Genomic DNA, 6,520 nt, shown 5'->3' on the forward strand with positions numbered 1-6,520 from the left:
AGCGAAACTGGCTAGTGAAAGTCTAGAGGCCTATTGTCAAGCTTTAGTTGACTACAGTGACCAGAATGCACTGCAAGCGTGGGTACCTGGGATAGTGTGGTCAGTGTCGTCGGTGGGCACCTCGAGAGGCGCTGTCAGCTCCTCTGCTGTTCTCTCATTGGTCATCGTCCTGCGTATACTCTGATACCTGAAGACAAAAGCAATGGCACTAAACTGTAACACAAACTCTATAGAAGAGAGAGGTGTGTGTGTGTGTCTAGATACATGATAAGTGTGTGTGCTGGCTCTAACCTGCGGTTGAGCTGTTCCATCTGCTGTATGCTGTTGGACCTCTGGAGGAGCTGTGGTGCTGGAGGAGCGGTGGGTCTCTGCCAGGTGGTGGTGCGGTTCACATGGTCCACATAGAAGACACGACTGTGACTGTCTATACGGGCCTCCCAGTCTGAAACACACACAGAGCTGCGTTAACACACACACTCATAGAAGGTTCAACCGTGACTGTCTAACAGGCCTCCTGAGTGGACAAAACATTAAGAACACCTGCTCTTTCCATGACATAGACTGACCAGGTGAATTCAGGTGAAAGCTATGATCCCTTATTGATGTCACTTGTTAAATCCACTTCAATCAGTGTAGATGGAGGGGATGAGACAGGTTAAATAAGGATTGTTAAGTCTTGAGACAATTGAGACATGGATTGTGTGCCATTCAGAGGTTGAATGAGCAAGACAAAAGATTTAAGTGACTTTGAACAGGGTATGATAGTAGGTGCCAGCCACACCGGTTAGAGTGTGTCAAGAACTGCAACGCTGCTGGGTTTTTCACGCTCAACAGTTTCCCATGTGTATCAAGAATGGTCCACCACCCAAAGGACATCCAGACAACTTGACACAACTGAAGCATTGGAGTCAACATGGGCCAGCATCCCTGTGGAACGCTTTTGACACCTTGTAGAGTCCATGCCCTGACGAACTGAGGCTGTTCTGAGGGAAAAAAGGGTTGCAACTCAAATATCATGAAGGTGTTCCTAATGTTTTGTACACTCAGTGTATATGACACAAACTGAAAAAGTAAACCACTAATCTATATTAACTAATTGTATAAATTCTACCATGTCAGATTATCTCGGTCCACTGACATGATCAGGATCCCTATCTTTCTCTTCCTCCCTCAGAAACACACTCTACTCACTGGGAGGAAGTGGCTCATCTACTCTCTGGTAGCGACCAATGTCGTGACGGACAGAGGGCAGGGAGCGGACGGACTGGTGACCGTTGACTTGAGCTGTGGCCCCTGAAGAAGATGAGGAAGACATTTAAACACACTGTGGCCCCTGAACAAGATGAGGAGAGAGGAACACATTAAAACACACTGTGGCCCCTGGACAAGATGAGGAGAGAGGAACACATTAAAACACACTGTGGCCCCTGGACAAGATGAGGAGAGAGGAAGACATTTAAAACACACTGTGGCCCCTGGACAAGATGAGGAGAGAGGAACATTAAACACACTGTGGCCCCTGGACAAGATGAGGAGAGAGAAGACATTTAAACACACTGTGGCCCCTGGACAAGATGAGGAGAGAGGAACACATTAAAACACACTGTGGCCCCTGGACAAGATGAGGAGAGAGGAAGACATTTAAACACACTGTGGCCCCTGAAGAAGATGAGGAGAGAGGAACACATTAAAACACACTGTGGCCCCTGGACAAGATGAGGAGAGAGGAAGACATTTAAACACACTGTGGCCCCTTGACAAGATGAGGAGAGAGGAAGACATTTAAACACACTGTGGCCCCTGGACAAGATGAGGAGAGAGGAAGACATTAAAACACACTGTGGCCCCTGGACAAGATGAGGAGAAAGGAAGACATTAAAACACACTGTGGCCCCTGGACAAGATGAGGAGAGAGGAAGACATTAAAACACACTGTGGCCCCTTGACAAGATGAGGAGAAAGGAAGACATTTAAACACACTGTGGCCCCTGAAGAAGATGAGGAGAAAGGAAGACATTTAAACACACTGTGGCCCCTTGACAAGATGAGGAGAAAGGAAGACATTTAAACACACTGTGGCCCCTGAAGAAGATGAGGAGAAAGGAAGACATTTAAACACACTGTGGCCCCCTGGACAAGATGAGAGAGAGGAACACATTAAAACACACTGTGGCCCCTGGACAAGATGAGGAGAGAGGAACACATTAAACACACTGTGGCCCCTGACAATTGAGGAGAGAGGAAGACATTAAAACACACTGTGGCCCCTGGACAAGATGAGGAGAGAGGAACACATTAAAACACACTGTGGCCCCTGAAGAAGATGAGGAGAAAGGAAGACATTTAAACACACTGTGGCCCCTGGACAAGATGAGGAGAGAGGAAGACATTTAAACACACTGTGGCCCCTGGACAAGATGAGGAGAGAGGAAGACATTAAAACACACTGTGGCCCCTTGACAAGATGAGGAGAGAGGAACACATTAAAACACACTGTGGCCCCTGACAAGATGAGGAGAGAGGAACACATTAAAACAGACTGTGGCCCCTGAACAGAATACAGATTAAACACACGAGCGCGCACGCACACTCAAACACACATTAAAACCTCACTGTGTCATGCAAACCAGAGGGAAAGAGACCTAATCTGACAACAATCAAAGTTAATAAACGGCAAGTGAAATAAACCGTTTTTTTTTTCCATTTTTAATCCTTTTGTTCTTTTGTTCATTTTCCAAAGATCCGTTTAGAGGATTTAAGGAGCTTTTCATGTTTCTTTCCTAGTCCTGAACCGGGTCAATCCCTCAGTGGTACTGTACTGTATGACCATTGAGCAGAAACACTCTGGACAAAATATCACAGAAGATATTGTAGATCAACCTCTATGGAAGGACCATGAAGAAGTGTCCACCTGACATCCAAATATGCCTCTGAAGACCTAACACAACCGGTGGCAGGTCAACTATGTTAGCTAGTGCCGTCATTGACTTTAAAACAGATGTTTTTGAGCTTGGGTCATGGGAGCCAAAGACAGACCTAACCGGGTCGGGTCAACTCACTGTCACAGCTTACTGTGAAATAGGCACAAATTACTTCTTCAAAATTTGTGACAGGCACACGGAAAAGTCACACACGTTTCACAGCGCATTTTGTGTGTCTTACACACAATGTGTGTGTATTATGTTACACCCCCCACCCATCCTCCCCAACCAACCTCCCTCCTATCGTTCCACCCATCCTCCCCAACCAACCTCCCTCCTATCGTTCCACCCATCCTCCCCGACCAACCTCCCTCCTATCGTTCCACCCATCCTCCCCGACCAACCTCCCTCCTATCGTTCCACCCATCCTCCCCGACCAACCTCCCTCCTATCGTTCCACCCATCCTCCCCGACCAACCTCCCTCCTATCGTTTCACCCATCCTCCCCGACCAACCTCCCTCCTATCTTTCCACCATCCTCCCCCCTCCCCCACACCTCCCTCCTATCGTTCCACCCATCCTCCCCGACCAACCTCCCTCCTATCGTTCCACCCATCCTCCCCGACCAACCTCCCTCCTATCGTTCCACCCATCCTCCCCGACCAACCTCCCTCCTATCTTTCCACCCATCCTCCCCGACCAACATCCCTCCTATCGTTTCACCCATCCTCCCCGACCAACCTCCCTCCTATCGTTCCACCCATCCTCCCCGACCAACCTCCCTCCTATCGTTTCTGGCTTAAGTAATTGACTGTTTTTATCTGGGATTGAAATGCACTGTATACAAAATCATGTACTGCACACACATTTGTGTACTTTGACTTTGTGCCTGTCACGAATTTCCAATAAGCAATTTGTGTGATACTGGGTTGCTGTGTCCTGTCTCTCACCTCCTGCCTCTCTGCCCTCCTCAGAGACACTCTGAGAAGAGTCGATTGGCCCGCTGGCCTCAGAAGACCGCGCCCCCTCCTCCTGAGACACGCCTCCAGACGCCTGCATGGACCTCCTGCCAGATCTCACCACCCTCTTCTTCCTCATTGGCTGCTGCGCCGGCGGTCCTTGCTCCGGTGACATCAGAGCCAGAGGCCCCACCCCCCTGGTCGGCAACGCTACTGGTCGTCGGGGGGGCTGCGATGGCACTTGCTCCTTCACTGGATGACTCCGCCCCTTCCTCCTCAGCCTTGGGCGCCATTTCCTCTTCCTTCTGAAAATAGAGCAAAGTATTCTTTATTGTTAAACTTTGTTTTGGCATTTAGCCTTCATCACTAAGATATGAACACATTTAGATGAACCTAAAGTTGAAATGTACAGTAAAATACATGTGGTAGAGCTTTCTGTTAGAAGGTGGGCGTCCCTTTAGGAGTCATAGGATGGAACATGTCTATCGTGGCCTGTGATTCCCCAATGTGGACAGTGGTTGCCTTCATTGGACCCGACTATGAAATCTCAGAGGACGTTTGACAAGGGTTATGGAAGTGCTGTTTGACCCAGAGCACCTGGCTAGATGCAGCTGGACCTGCCCAGACCCTGGTTTGACAGCACCACTCACCTGAGTAGTGGATGTCTTCAGAACAGCAGGCAGTGAGTTCCTGAGGGGCCACAGGGCTGCTGTGGCCCCTGAGATTGTTGGTTGCTGGCTGGCCTCAGTCCTGGCAGCCATGGCATTCTCTGACACCTCCTGCACTGCAGTACTCGTCTCAGGTATTGGAGATAGAGGAGCCCCAGCTCCAGCCCCAGGACCAACCACAGATCCAGGTCTGGCTATAGTTAGAGATCCAACCACAGATCCAGGTCTGGCTATAGTTAGAGATCCAACCACAGATCCAGGTCTGGCTATAGTTAGAGATCCAACCACAGATCCAGGTCTGGCTATAGTTAGAGATCCAACCACAGCCATGGATCCAGCTCCAGTCCTCGCTTCAACTGCATCTCCAGCTCCATCCACATCTCCAGCTCCATCTCCAGCCCCATCTCCAGGCCCATCTCCAGGCCCATCTCCAGGCCCATCTCCAGGCCCATCTCCAGGCCCATCTCCATCTCCAGCTCCAGCCCCATCTCCAGCCCCATCTCCATCCCCAGCCCCATCTCCATCCCCATCTCCATCCCCAGCCCCATCCCCATCTCCAGTCCCTGTCCCAGCTTGTGTCCCCTGTGCTCCCTCAATCTCTCCCCTGTTTGCCTCTGTCCCCTCTTTCTCTTGTTTCCCCAGGCCCTGTTCTGAAGAGGCAACTCCCTTCCCAGCCCCAGCCTGAACACCATTGGTCTGTGGCAGCAAGGGCTTCCTGTCATGTGGTGGATGGTCCCTGGACGGCCCTGCCTCCTCGTCTTCATCAGAGTCTATATGCAGCATGGCTGAGTCGTGTGTCCGTGGGGAAACTGGACCTCAGCTGGGTGACGTCGCTCCCAGGGGCCGTTCTCCCCCCGGCCCTTAGGAGCTTCGATGGAATCCAGGTAGTCGTTGAGGGACACCTGTCGATGGGTGTGGCCGCCCGGGATTGCCAATCCTAGTTAGATTAGATTAGATATACTTTCATTGTCTGTTGTTCACAGAAATGTACTTTACGTACAGAAAGCATGTTACATTAAAAAACACCAACAAGAAGAGAAATGACCCATAGACAGTTACATGAAACATACTAACAGTATGACAGTTACATGATCTCTGCACCTGTACATACTAACAGTATGACAGTATGACAGTATGACATACTAACATACTAACAGTATGACAGTTACATGATCTCTGCACCTGTACATAGCCCATCTTTAATTGAGCCCAAACTACTACCTTTTCCCTACTGTATTTATTTATTTTATTTATTTTGCTCCTTTGCACCATATTATTTATATTTTAACTTTGAACTTTCTTCAAATAACACAGCTACCATTCCAGTGTTTTAATTGCTATATTGTATTTACTCTGCCACCATGGCCTTTTTTGCCTTTACCTCCCTTATCTCACCTCATTTGCTCACATTGTATATAGTCATATTTTTTTCTACTGCATCATTGATTGTATGTTGTTTTATTCCATGTGTAACTCTGTGTTGTTGTATGTGTCGAACTGCTTTGCTTTATCTTGGCCAGGTCGCAATTGTAAATGAGAACTTGTTCTCAACTTGCCTACCTGGTTAAATAAAGGTGAAATAAATAAAAATAAAAATAAAAAACATGAAACATACTGACAGTATGACAGTTACATGAAACATACTGACAGTATGACAGTTACATGAAACATACTGACAGTATGACAGTTACATGAAACATACTGACAGTATGACAGTTACATGAAACATACTGACAGTATGACAGTTACATGAAACATACTGACAGTATGACGGTTACATGAAACATACTAACAGTATGACGGTTACATGAAACATACTAACAGTATGACAGTTACATGAAACATACTGACAGTATGACAGTTACATGAAACATACTGACAGTATGACAGTTACATGAAACATACTGACAGTATGACGTTACATGAAACATACTGACAGTATGACAGTTACATGAAACACTGACAGTATGAC

The 6,520-nt window shown here is 47.8% G+C and overlaps 1 pseudogene; it reads right to left on the reverse strand.

Annotated features, from left to right (window-relative positions):
- LOC115188703 (E3 ubiquitin-protein ligase HECW2-like) overlaps window positions 1-5,745 on the reverse strand; it is a 43,333-nt pseudogene extending 37,588 nt beyond the window's left edge.
- Between the last annotated feature and the right edge of the window lie 775 nt (window positions 5,746-6,520).

Source organism: Salmo trutta, unplaced genomic scaffold (assembly GCF_901001165.1).
Source record: "Salmo trutta unplaced genomic scaffold, fSalTru1.1, whole genome shotgun sequence".
In the NCBI taxonomy this organism is placed as follows: Eukaryota; Metazoa; Chordata; class Actinopteri; order Salmoniformes; family Salmonidae; genus Salmo; species Salmo trutta.